General features: G+C 48.9%; 1 protein-coding gene across 4 annotated transcripts in view; it reads left to right on the top strand.

Moving 5' to 3' along the window:
- GSDME (gasdermin E) overlaps nucleotides 1-13,816 on the top strand; it is a 113,619-nt gene that overhangs the window by 74,150 nt on the left and 25,653 nt on the right. The gene's annotated exons all lie outside the window — the stretch shown is intronic.

Here is a 13,816-nt window from a genome sequence, read left to right as displayed (position 1 = left end):
CGAAGAATTGATGCTTTTGAACCGTGGTGTTGGAGAAGACTCTTGAGAGTCCCTGGGAGCAAGGAGATCCAACCAGTCCATCCTAAAGGAAATCAGTCCTGAATATTCACTGGAAGGACTGATGCTGAAGCTGAAACTCCAATACTTTGGCCGCCTCATGCAAAGAACTGACTCGTTTGAAAAGACCTTGATGGTGGGAAGGATTGAAGGCGGGAGGAGCAGGGGATGACAGAGGATGAGATGATTAGATGGCATAACTGACTCAATGGACATGAGTGTCCGTGCCAGCCGGCAAAGTCGATCAGGTCCCGAGAACGTGCACGGCGGGGCTAAGAAAGAAACTAAAGCAAGAGACTACAACAAAGATGGGGTTGAGAGGTTCAGACACGTCTCCACGAAGGGACAAAGTCTGACACCAACTTTATTCAGCATCTTATATTTATACAGAAGAGCGTGAGAAAGACAAGACAGTTGACATTTTTTCTTGGTTGACCTATACATCTTACAAACAGTCACAAGAAATCTTGAGAGCATGGGAATGGCACCCTATTATTATTTCTTATGCCAGATAACATTTCTCTGCGTGAGAAGTTTGCACAGAACGCCAGGTGTCTGCAGTAAATTAGCGCCTAATCTCTGGGGTGGCGGGACAGAGAGCTATGTTTGCAAGCAAACCCTCAAGGACTGAGGCAGCTCCCAGAGCTTGTGTCCTTCGGACAGAGGACCCCGTTCTCACGGGCAGCTCCCTGCACATGAGTTTGAGTAAACTCCAGGATTGGTGATGGACAGCGAGGCCTGGCATGATACAGTTCATGGGGTTGCAAAGAGTCGGACACGACTGAGTGACTGAACTGAACTGAGAGGCTTGTGCAGGTGGCAGGAACTGTTTACTGCCCACTGGTGGATGGAGGTGGGTCTTGTCCCTCTGGTGGGCAAGGGCAATTCAAGGGGTCTGTTGACTCTGCAGCTGTGGGCTCAGGAAGAGTTTGCACAGCCTGTCTACCAGTGGGTGGGACTGTGTTCTTCCCCTCTTGGTTGGTTGGCCTGAGAGATTTCAGGAGTGGAGGCTGTTGAGTGGGGCCTGGTCTTGGTGAGCAAATGGTGGCCTCCAGCAGGGCTCACGCCAAGGAGTACTCCCCAGAACTGCTGCCACTAGTGTCTTTGTCCCTGCAGGGACTCATAGTTGTGTCCTGCCTCTGCAGGATACTAGCACGTAGGTCTGGCCCAGGCTCTTAGAAGGTCGCTTCTTTGTTCCCTGGGTCCTAGTGTACATGAACTTGTGTGCGCCTTCTTAGAGTGGAGTTCTTGTTTTCTCCAGTTCAGTGGAATTCCTGCAATAAAATGCCTCTGGGCATCAAAGTTAGATGCTCTTGGGGTTCCTCCTCCCAATGCTTAAGATCCCCCCACCAGGTTCAGAGCCCAACTTGGGGCTCAGAACCTTCATTCTTGTGGGGGAACCTCTGTGATGTGATTATTTTCCCATTTGTGAGTTGCCCATTCTGGGAGAGGAGGTATGGGATTTGATTTTATCACCATTACACCCTCCGACTGTCTCATGGCTTCTTCTTTGTCTTTAGATCTTTTGTGGTATGTTTCAGTGTTTTTTTTTGTCAATGGTTTTTAGCAGTTAGTTCTCATTTTGGTGTTTTCATGAGATGAGGTGAGCTCGTGTCTTTCTCTGGCATTGTTATTTTTAATAGAGTTTGTGCCTAACAATTTAAAGACCTCTAGCCACGTGTACTTGGAGAAAGAGAGTTTCCTGAATCTTGTTCTTTTGCTTACGCTCTTCTTTTTCTTCCACAGGGAAAGTCTTTAAGTAGGCAAAATAAACCAGGTGAAGGCATCTTAGGGTCTGGGAATGTGAGCGTCAAGCAGCCCCTCTTCCTGCTCTTTTCTTGCTGGTGTTTTTGGTGGTGGTATTTTTAGGCTAACTGGTAAACTTCAGGTTCATTTTTTTGAAATAAAAAATTTCATTAGTGAAATGGGGTTCATGTTCTGAAGGAGTTTTTGTAAGAATTAAATAAGAACATATAAACAAAGCATGGCCCATAGCAAGTTCTCAAAAATTGTAGTTATTAGTGTGAACACTTCCATAATTATTGCTATTCTAAGCAGCCCCCAATAGAGCCTGGCTATAGAAGATGGCAAAGGTCAGAGCTGTGGGAAGGTAAGGGGTGCCTTAGTGTTTTGTGACAGGGCAGAAGATGCAGTTTCAGAAGAGAAATGAAGTGAAGCCCTTGGGGTTTCTGATGCTGACATCTTGCAGCCTTGTTTCGCTCCTCTGTGGAGGAGGCAGGCAGCCATGTGGTCTGTACCGTGAACCCCACCATGGAAGGACTGACTGTCTTCAGTGAGTCAGACTTGCATGTGCCAGCAGCCTGGCTTCTCCGGAATGAGTGTAGACCTAGACATGTTTCTTGGCATATGAAAGTCAGGAAAGCACACGGGTTATTCTTACAGAATGTTCTGTTTTTTTTTTTTTTACAGGAGATGCTTGTTCAGTTCTTGAATGAAAATGTATGAAATTCTTTTTTTTTTAAAGGTTGTTTTTTAAGTATTTATTTTTGGCTGCGCTTGCAGCTGGTGGGCTCTAGAGCATGGGCTCAGAAGTAATGGCTCATGGGCTTAGTTGGTCCATGGCATGTGGAATCTTCCCAGACCAGGGATCGAACTCATGTGTCCTGCATTGGCAGACAGATTCTTATCCACGGCACCACCAGGGAAATCCAAAGGTGTATGAAGTTCTTGAGCAGTATTAGTAAGCTATTACCGTCTCTCATCATATCCTTTTTGGAAAGAGCAGCAATAAAGCTCTCAAGGCCGCATCAGATCCTCAGACCCACTGTTTTGTAAAAGGTATCTTTCCTGAGACCTCCAGGCCATGCCCGTCTCTGTGGTGTCTGTAAGTCAGTCAGTTTCTTGCTGGTTGTTGTTGTTTTTTTTCTTTCTAGATTATTCTGTCTCCTGGTTTGTGTTTTAGTTCTCAGCTTTGGGGACTTCGGGACGCTTGTTTGACCTCTTGTTTTTATTTGAGCCGAGCCCCTCCTGTGGAGGAGTGGGTCTTCTGAGGATTCTTTTCAATATTTGATCCCGGGGTAATTTTTGTTTTACAGAAATCATTCTGTCCTATGAACTTTATTTTAAAGGCTACTTCAGATCTTTCTGGAGCTAGGTAGGACTTATGTCATAAGGAGAGAAATTCTTGTACTGTTTTCTTTTAAGGTTGATAGACATAATTTCATCAAATCCAAGATTTCATCCTTTGTATATACCACCCTTGTATATACCACTAAGAACACTGCCAACTAAACAGGTCACCTGTTCATTTACAAACATCCTGATTTCAGAGAAGTGAAAAAATATGTTTAAAAATTGGCAAGATGTGATGTACAAAATTGGGTCGGCAGGAATTAGGAGTTAGAGTTTAGGCGAGCAGACGTTTATTCCCGTGGAGCTTTCATGCCGTGTCTGACACCCAACACTGAACTTCTCATTGTCTCTCCATACCTGCTTCACTGCCTGACTCCCCTCCAGGTGCTGGTTGGTGCAGCGTTAAGTCCAGTTGTCTTGGCCAGAAATCTGCTGACACGGCTCCCTCCTGGCCTTCCCTCCCACACCTAGTCTCCCACTAGTTGATTCTGCCTCTCGAATATCTGTCCTGCTCTTCTCATGCCCCAGCCTCACATTGCCCTGCTGCAGGCCACCACCAACTCTCACCTTGATGTCCCAGGCATCTCTGGCTGGTCCCTCTGCACCCAGTCACCCTCTCTGTTTGATTTTCCGCGTGGCAGTCCGTTGGATCATGTCTGTGCCTGGCGTGTGCCCTTCTGTGCTCTTCACTGTCTTAGGGATGATGTCCACGCTCTCCTCCGCTCAGGCCCAGCCCCCTGAACTTCTTTCAGTCCCTGGCATCAGTGCCCCAGGCTCTTTCTCACCCCCTCCCCGGCCCCCGCCGTGTTGAAGGCTCTACCAGTCCCCTCCACACACACGAAGTTCACATGCAGACTCCCTCCGTCAGCTTCATCAGATTCCCTCCCACTTCCTTCAGCAGCCACGTCACTGATTCCCCTATCGGAGCACCAACCCCGTTGTGGGGTGACTCTTGTCACTGCCTGATTCCACGTCTGTGTCCCTCCTGGAATGTCCTGTTTTGCTCACCTTTGGCCCCTCACGGTGCCTGCAGCACCATCAGCACTGTTTGTTTGAAAGAATACTTGGTTTGTCTTCATTTTGCAGTGGAAATGCAGAGGTTCACTAGTTTGTCTGGACTTAAATGGAAGCCCAGGTCCACCAAACCCCTGAGTTTTCCATCTAGCTGCAGATGCACAGAGCTTGGAAGGCAAAAACTGGCCCATGGGCTTCTGCGTGAGCTCACCTCCCTGCATCAGCCTCATTCGGTTTTAGCATCTCTCAGACCTGCTGCATCACCTCTGCAGGTGGCAGTGAATTAATTACTCCATCTGAAAGGTTGACAGTCCGTAATTGCTCAGTCACTTTTTCCTTTCTCTCCCTGGTTGTGAGTGAGTGAGATAAGGTGTTGAATAGCTGGCAGTGTCCCCAGAGCTGGGGGCATCCACGCTGTGGGGGTGGCCCCGTCACTTTGCTTATAATGTGTTAGCGTTGTGCCTCGATTTTTTTTTTTTTCCAAAGAGCTTACAGTCCTGATGTCACAGTCCTGTGACACAGCAGGGCTTTCCTCAGCAGATGGAAGTGGCGGCCCTAGGGTACAGTTTCTGATGACTTCCTGCCCTGGCCCTGGCTCCGGGTTGAGCATCTCTGGTGGACTGTGTGGGAAGTTTCTTTCTTTCTTTTTTTTTTTTATGGTTGAAATGGAGTGTTGGTTGGTATGGAGACTGCCAGTGGTGGCTGCTTGGGTTTCTGAGAGGGTCTGCTTCCAGTCTCTGGGAAGTTTTCCCAGGGAACTGAGCAGAGAGATTGCTTGTTTGCTATCAAGCACATATGAAGCAGCTTCTGTGTACAGGGCCCAGAGGAGGCCCCACAGGGAGAGGGAAGATAGGAAGACACAGGGCTTTGTGGTTGGACAGGCTCAGCTGTGTTCTCCTCCTGGCCCTGGTTAGTGGCATGCTGTTGCGTCAGGGGCTCATGAGCTCGCTATTTCTGTCCTCTGCGAAAGAAGGGTGACAGTAACTTCATGGACCAGATAGAGTGTCTTTAGTTGTAAAGAGAATCTGTCATTACCGCCCATAAAAAACCTCCCCAGGTGGGATGAGTCACCACCTGTGGTTCTTGGTGGCTGGTTCGTTCGGTGGCTCAGTGGGACCCCCTTGTGGCAGCCTCCATGCACTGCTTGTCCCAGCCACCCAGTTCTCCTCTTGGTGCCCAAACGACTGCATTGCAGACAAAGCCCAAAGTCAGAAGAGTGGTCTCCTCCTTGTGCCTCTGATTAAGAGAGAGAAAGATCCTCCCAGAAACCCCTAATAGACTTTTCCTCAAGTCTTAATGGACAGAATTGCCACGGATGGCCCATCCTATCCAATCCCTGCTGAGAACAGTGGAGTTACCAGGATTGGCCAAGACTTACCTGTGGGGCTGCGTCACCCCTTCCTGCCCTTGTACCAGGCTCCCAAACCTGAACAAAACTGAAGGATGCAGCTAGTGGTACATCACACTCAGGGGACGTCAGTGTGGTGCCCACAGGAACAAACCAGACACAGTGGAAGGGCCAGCCCTCCTCCCCTTCTCTCTCTGGACAGACTCTGCACAGACTCCACCTGGGAAAGGACTGTCCCCCTGGGGGTTAAGCAGGCCATGGAAGTGACAGAGTCACGTTCCTTTCAGGGTTTGAGGAGGTGGCTGCTGAAATAAACTCTAGTCATGGCCTTGGTGGGATCGTTTTGCCAGGTCTATAGACTGGAGGAGGCTGACTATCGAAAGAGAAGCTGACTTTGCTGCTTGATGAAATGTCAGGAGAGCAAAGCCAAGTTTACAAGCAACGTGCATGGACCTGATCTCCATAGCCTTTCTAATTTTTCTGCTATACAACTGGTTGGCGAACACGCACTTCTCCTTTTAATTGCGGCGTTAGCCAATAAATCAAAACCCTTTGGGAGAAATACTTAAATTGCTAAAGCCTTAATCATCAGGATGTAACTAGGTTCCTTTGGGTTAGTAATTCTGGCTTAATACTCTCGCAGTAGCAGGCCTGCCGCCATCTTGGGGCTCTGCACGATGTCCCAATCTCTGTTCCTAGAGAGATGGTAGAACCAACCCCCACAGTCTTGCACAGTCTCTTCAGAGTGCCTTTGCCTTTAGCCTCTTGCATCAGTCTTTAGAGCTACATAGTGGAAAGAGCACTGGTCTGAGAGTCAGAAGATGTGTGCCGTGGGATTCAAGCCAGTCTGTAACCTCTGAAGGGTCCCAGGCCTGTGCAAACTTTGCCAATCAGTCGTGGTTCTGTTGCCTCTCACTGCTTCCTGGCTTAAGGATTCTAAGACTCAGTCTCAGCCTTAGAATCCTTTCCTGGTGGGTAGACAGCATCAGAGGCAGTATTCAAGATGAAACTGGTTTCCTACCTCAGAACTAGCCGTCCCCTGGGGCCCTTGTAGTTTCACATTCTCCCAGAAGACTGGATCAGAGCCGATTGTGTCTACTCTCTTATGACATACTCTACTTTTTGGAGCAGCTTATCAGAGCTCTGTTTGAAGCCCTGTTCCTCTAGGACATATTACAAAGGAGGGTTGTGGCAACAAGGACGCCTTGGTCTTGCTCACTGAGAATCCCCAGCATTTAGCCCAGACACAATAGGACCCAGTTATCTGTGGAGTTACAGGAATGAGTTTGGGGGTGACGAGTCTGCTCAGAAAGCATGCCCTCCCCTTGTCTCCATGGGAGGGGGTCCTGGGGGCTGCATTATGCTTTAGGAAAGAAAACCGCTTCCCTCCTTCTTTTGGATATTGTTAGAGTCTTAAAAGTCTTCTCTGGGTTTCTTCTCTGTGGGTTGCATCTGGTTTTCAAAGCCTGAGAAGTAGAATGGGAATGAGCGCTTCAGCCTGCAGAGGAGGCGGCTTCACGAGGGCTGGGCCTGGGGAGCTGTCAGGTGCCGTAGGAGCGGAGCCTGTGTTCCTGCGGCCTCCTCTGGCCCACAGCCGCTCCCCAGCAGCCTCGCTGGGCTGGAGCCACACTTTTTACTCCTCTTCCCTCCTTGTCCCCCACCTCCAGCAGCTCCTGCCTGGTCTCCCCGCTACCCCACCCCTAGAATTACTGGCTTGTATCCATGTAGCTGTTTTCTTAGTTGCTTGGAGGGTCTGCTCCCCAGCCTGAAGGCTTACCTGAAAACTCTGGGCATATTTCTGGCCAGCTGGTGGGGGGGAACTTGACTTGGCTTCCCCATCATTATTGGAAGGAAAGAAATATTTTCAGATAAGTACAGCGTGGGTCACTACAGGTGGCCTCTTACAGCCCTCACTTGACAGATGTGCAAACAGGCTCAGGGATGAGAGGCAGTGGCCCAGTGAGGAGACAGAAAGCTGGGCCCATTGCGGGCTGGCTGTAGGTGCTGGCATTGCACGGAGCTGTGGGCACACAGAGGAGGGTGATCTCACAGGAGAATGGCGGGGGGCAGTGGGTCTGTGGGGTCAGGAAGGGGTGCTCTTCTCTCCCCCGCTTAGTGTGGACTCCTTTGTCTTACCTCCAGACCTGTTCCTTTGGGTCCAGCCCTTTGATGTTGACCATACTACTGCCTCCATGGCCCCCTGTTCTAGCACCAACTTGCCATCTGCAACCTTGGGCGGTCCTTAAAAATGTGTGACGAGGCCGAAGAGCATCAAGCTGCCTATTTTCTTGTGGGAAACCTTCTGCTCCATTTCTCTGGCTGTGGCATTGACCCCTGGCTGGACTGGGGAGTGAGTTTTATTCCAACCCTGCCCTCTGGGATTTATGTGATAAATTATTCATTTCTCCACCAACTGGATAGGTAGCATAATGCTAATGACAAATTTTTGAATAATTGATATGTTCCTATGATTTAAATGCTAAAGGTCAAAACTTAGAAGGTGAAACCCCCCGACCCCTGATCTCCCGGCCATCTAGCTCCCTTGTGTCTCTCTCTAAAGAGCTTCTGTCCGTGTTGTTCAGTGGTTCTTAATAGAACCCAGAAGAGATGGAGCAATAGGGATGACCCCAGGAAGGATTTCCTAAGAGCAGCCATCAGAAGATGGGATCAGAAGAGAGAGGCTGGCACGGATACTTGGTTTCCCAGAGGACTTGGGTATGGTCCCTCCTTCCACTCCTCAGCTACTGGTCTAACCAGACAGGCAAGATACTGATGTGTAGACATGGACATACAAGAGATAAAGGTCAAATTCCTGGTATAGCCTTCAGGAATGCTCACCCAGAGAAGGGAGCCTGCATTGGTGGGGCTCCTGTGGATGGTGGGGCCTTGTGAAAGACCAGCCTGGGTCTTTCAACTGTGACTTTGGTTACTATCTGCTACCTCTCTGGGCCTTCTTGTTCTTCATCTATGAAACCTTGCTCTAGGATTTTAAACTTTTTGTTCTTTGAACTTTAGTAATCTGAAGATACCCGTGGATCTCTTTAAATGCATACAGGACATGGCTGAGCACACACACACATGCACATAAAGTAAATGAATTACATGGAAATACTGCTAGCTTCCGCACTTGGTGGGTCGAGGTGAGTCCCATCACACAAGGACTCCTGCTCCAAGAGGGCTGGGACCAGGCTCCTATGAGCTATTCTGTGTCTGGGCCCTGGAGGACCAGTGGAGATGGGGCAGAATTCACTCCAGAAGTTGCTTTGTGAAGACTCCTGTATGAACAGTCTACTGCCTCTGATAATTAGCTTCCCCTCTGTCTACACCAGCCTCCTCTCTTAATTGAGAATGAGCTGGTTTGTCCAGTGTTCGGTTTCCAAAAGGTGGCAGCACCGTCCTGGAAAACAGAATCCCAGTGACCTGGGTGGGAAGTGTCTGCCTGTCCGCTGAGCAGCTCTCAGCCGGCCTGCCAGAGGACGTGCCCTGTGACACTCTCCTCCCCAGTCACCCAGATCTCAGCCTGGGAGGTGCACCCTGTCTTTGGTCAGGCTCTGTCCCCTGTCCCATGGTGAGGTCACCCCTCAGGTATTCTGAGGGCAGGAAGCCTCCCAGGTGCTTGGCTGGTCCCCACAAGCATCTCAGGACTGCTGTTCTCAGACGCGTAAGGAAGTTACGTTTAAGGAAATGTGACCTTTCCCCCTCCTCTTTCTGGTGTTTGAGGTGGGGGTTCTGGAGGGAGGTGGGCATTTTAAGCAACGGAGTCTTGGGGGTCTAGGCTGAGGTTTAGGAAATGGCAACCCACTCCAGTATTTTTGCCTGGAAAATCCTATGGAAAGAAGAGCCTGGTGGGCTACAGTCTTTGGGGTTGCAAGAGTTGGATACAACTTAGTGACTAAACCACCACGTATATGTATGTGTTTATTTTTGACTACATCGAGTCGTCATTGCTGCCCGGGGACTTTCTCTGCTTGCAGTCTGTGGCAGTATGTGGGCTTCTCATTGCGGTGGCCTCTCCTGTTGCAGAGCTCAGGCTCAACACTTGTGGTGCACAGGCTTAGTTGCCCTGTGTCATGTGGGATCTTCCCAGACTAGGGATCGAACCTATGTCTATGCAATACATTGGCAGGTGTATTCTTAACCACTGGACCACCAGGGAAGTCCCAGAGGTTTTTCTTTTCAAACAATTGAACATTGGTTAAGGCAATATCAAGCACTCTAGTGGATCTGTTTAGACCACGAAGCACTGCAGTGATTTTCAACCCACCAGAATCACTTCAGGTGCCGCAAGGCAGCCTTCAGCTGTTCCTCTGCTGTTATTTCTGGGCTTGTGGGTGGGAGTAGCTGCTTCTGATGTACTGCTCATCAAATGGGGAGGAGCCAGTACCTGAGCTATAATTGAGGGAGTTGCTTTTCAAGAATTGGCTAGAATAGGAGATGCTGTGCAACAGAAGGAGGTCAGCAAAGCCTGGTTCAAATGTACATCCTGCTGGTGAATATGCTGGCCCTCATCTTCCAATCTGTGTCCATAGGCCTCACACAGTCTACAGGAAGAATCATCGCTACACGTCATTCTCTAAGCCACACTGCTTATCCTCCAGTTCCTCCATCTTCCTGTTTTCTCTCTTCCCACAGATGCATACCTACTCATACATTTGCATGTTCATTAAGGCAGATACACAAAGATGAAAAAAACACCCCACGTTTTATTTATTCATTTATTCCAAAACTATGTACTGTGCCCTTGGCGTGCACAACCCCTATTTCCATGAGTTTAAGAATTCTATGGACAGGGGAGCCAGTGGGGCTACAGTCCATGGGGCTACAAAGTGTCAGACAAGACTGAGTGACTAACACTTTCATGGTCTTCAGCCTCTGGGCCACAGGCCAGGATCTCCTGCCAGATACAGGCATTAGATTGGAAATAAAGTGCTCGGTAAATGTAATGTGCTTTAATTTTCTGGAAACTATCTCCCCCCACCCCCGGTCTATGGAAAAACTGTCTTCCATGAAATCAGTCCCTGATCCCAAAAAGGTTGGGGACTACTGGTCTAGAGGGAGGAGACAGGTAATGAACAGATAAACGAAGGACCCGGAAGAGTGTCATGTGGAAGTGTGCTCTTGAGAGTATGTGAATGTCATGTCCACATGCTAGCGTGTCACAGTGTGAGCGGGTGTTGCTCTGTACAGGGTGAGTGAGGAACACTGGCCTGCCTGAGAAGTGACTTGTGTCAGATGTGGGGACCCTGGGGACATTGTGTCAAGGTCTTGGGGCAGGCCTTGACCTGGTGTGTTTAAGGCGCAGAGAGACAGCAGGAAGGTGGGGTCCCCAGAGGCAGGGGTCAGAGCTAAAGGTCTCATTGCCTGGGGGAAGGATTTGAGATGAGATGTGTCCACTGGAGGTTCTAAGGGCATGACAGATGTGAAAAAGCACCTGAGACCCAATTGACTGCCTATCATTCCCATCAAGTGCACACCCTGGGGCTTTGTTCTGGGGGCCTCGGTTAGGGGGATATACAGGATGGTGGCCGGAGCCGGCCAGCATTCGGGGGGCATTTGACTGTCTGCTTGGCACATGCTGACTGCTCACCACGTGGCCTCTTGAGTAAACCCTACAGCGAGCATAGCAAGAGACAGCATCACTATCAGTGTATCCACAAGGATAACAAAGTGCGGGGGGGAGCCATTCGCTCCCAGTCACCTAGCTGGAGGGGCAGAGCTGGGATTGGAGCCCCCGCCAGGCAGGTTCCCCCTGCTCTATCTGCCTTCCTGGAAATGGAGCCCTGCGCAGCCTTTTTGTCGTTGTTGATTTATCTTTATTACTTACTTAATATGTGTGAAACATTGTTATAATTTGCATTTCTTTGACCACTACCGAGATTGAACAGTTTTCCCCGTGTCTTTATTATTATTTTTATTTCTTTACAGTGTTGTACATGCATGTATGCTAAGATGCTTCAGTTGTGTCTGGCTCTTTGCGACCCTGTGGACTTCTCTGTCCTTGGGATTTCCCAGGCAAGAATACTGGAGTGGGTTGTCATTTCCTACTCCAGGGGATCTTCCTGACCCAGGGATCAAACCCACGTCTCTTGAGACTCCTGCATTGGCAGGCGGGTTCTTTACCACTAGTGCCACCTGGGAAGCCCATGTGCAACCAAGTGAATTGACTGTATCTACATGCGTATCTGTGAAGTGCCCCTCCTTCTTGGCTCCACCGCCTACCCCTACCCCCCATCCCACCCATCTAAGTCACCTGAGAACACCTCAGCTCACAGAGCTAGCTCAGAGATAACAGGTCTCCACTAGCTATCTGTTTACACGTGGCAGTCATATAAGTCAATCTCATTCTCCCAATTCAACCCACCCCCAGCCCATGCTCTTTTCTTTGTATCTCTATTCCTGCCCTGCAGATAGGTTCATTTGTACTGTTTTATAGATTCCCTGTCCATGGGATTTTCCAGGCAAGAATACTGGAGTGGGTTGCCATTTTCTTCTCCAGGGGATCTTCCTGACTCAGGGATCGAGCCCAGGTCTCCTGCATTTGGAGGCAGATTCTTTACCATCTGAGCCACCAGGGAAGCCCCTAGATTCCACATATATACATTAATATATGATAGTTGTTTTTTTCTTTCTGACTTACCTCACTCTGTATGACAGACTCTGGGCCCATCCACGTCTCTATAAATGACCCAATTCTGTTCTTTTATATGGCTGAGTAATATTCCATTGTATATATGTGCCACATTTTTATCCATTCATCTGTCGATGGACATGTCTTTACTTTTTTAAATTGTGATAAAATATAACATAAATTTTATCATTTTAACCATTTTTAGGTGCATAGTTCAGTGGTTTAAGTACCTTCACACTGTCATGCAGTCATCACCACTATCCATTTCTAGAACTTTCTCATCACCCTACATAAAAACTCTGTAGCCATCAAACAAGAACCCCCGTCCCCCATTCTCTCTTCCCCAGCCCCTGATAACCTTAAATCTACTTTCTGTGGCTGAGAATTTGCCTGATCTAAATATTTCATATGTGTAAAATCATCCAGTATTTCTCCCTTTGTACCTGGCTTCTTTCATTCAGCATAATGTCTTCAAGGTTCGTTCGTGTTGCGCATGTCAGCTTCGTTCCTTTCTGTGGTTGAATAATGTCCCATTGTATGCATGGACCACATTGGTGTATCCGTTCATCTGTTGATGGATATGGGTTGTTTCCAGCCCAGGCAGCGTTTTTCATGGAGACAGGATCTTTCCAGCTGCTTGCCTCCATTCTGGGGATGCTTTCTGAAGCCTGGAGAAGCTGCATCTGCCTAGGGGGTGGGACGACAGCCACTGCATGGATTGGCGATGGGGCCAAGCTTTTGAAGGTAACTCACCTTGGACTGTTTAAAAAGCACAGGGTGAACACTGTAATTGTTCTTGTGCTGCCACTAACTCCAATCTGGTTTTTTTCCTGTCCACCCATAGACTCATAGCATTGAACAGGACTTCCAGAGTGGGCATTACATCATTTGCTTCTAATCAGCACATTATCTTCTGTAGATGGGAATTGACCTTGTTCTTGAAATTCCCCGGAGTAGCCACCTGGGAGCCCCAGGTCTCTGCTGGGAAACCTGGGCGGGCCACACCTTACTGGGCTCAGTTCTCCATCTGTAAAGTGATGTAAAATCCCTTCTGCATGCATGTGCAGTCTCTTCAGTTGTGTCTGACTCTTGTGACCTCATGGACTGTGGCCCACTAGGCTCCTGGAGAATCCATGGGATTCTCCAGGCAAGAATACTGGAGTGGGTTACCATTTACTCCTCCAGGGGATCTTCCTGACCCAGGGATCAAACCCACGTCTCCTCTGCCCTGTGCATTGGCAGGCAGATTCTTTACTACTGAACTAACTGAGAAGCCCTTCTAAAATCCCTTCTAAGAGATTACATACCCTTCCTGGACAGACAGATTAAAAAATACTTTTAAAATTAAAATCCAAGTTTCCCCTTGCGATTCATTCCTCAAGCCTGTCCCCTTCTCTTCTGTGAGAAGCACTGGTCAGCATCCCCCACCTCAGTCACCCTGTATTTATTGCCCATGCCTGGGATGGTCCCTTGGCCTCTGGTTAAATGACAGAGTGGAGTTCCCAGGGTGTGAGCAGATGGATTGCAGCTCCTGTACCTGTTGGGTGTCTTTCTTTTTCTGTGACAGTCAGCATGGCTGTTTGACAGGAACCCCCGTCCCTGTGGTGCCAGCCTTTCTCTGGAGGCCTGGCAGCTCTGAGGTGGCCTCAGGAGACTTTGGTTTCTGCCTCTCTGGA

The sequence above is a fragment of the Bos grunniens genome, chromosome 4, assembly GCF_055505025.1.
Source record: "Bos grunniens cultivar Pamir isolate PY7600 chromosome 4, Bosgru_T2T1.0, whole genome shotgun sequence".
In the NCBI taxonomy this organism is placed as follows: domain Eukaryota; kingdom Metazoa; phylum Chordata; class Mammalia; order Artiodactyla; family Bovidae; genus Bos; species Bos grunniens.
This window is presented reverse-complemented; position numbering and strand designations above follow the sequence as displayed.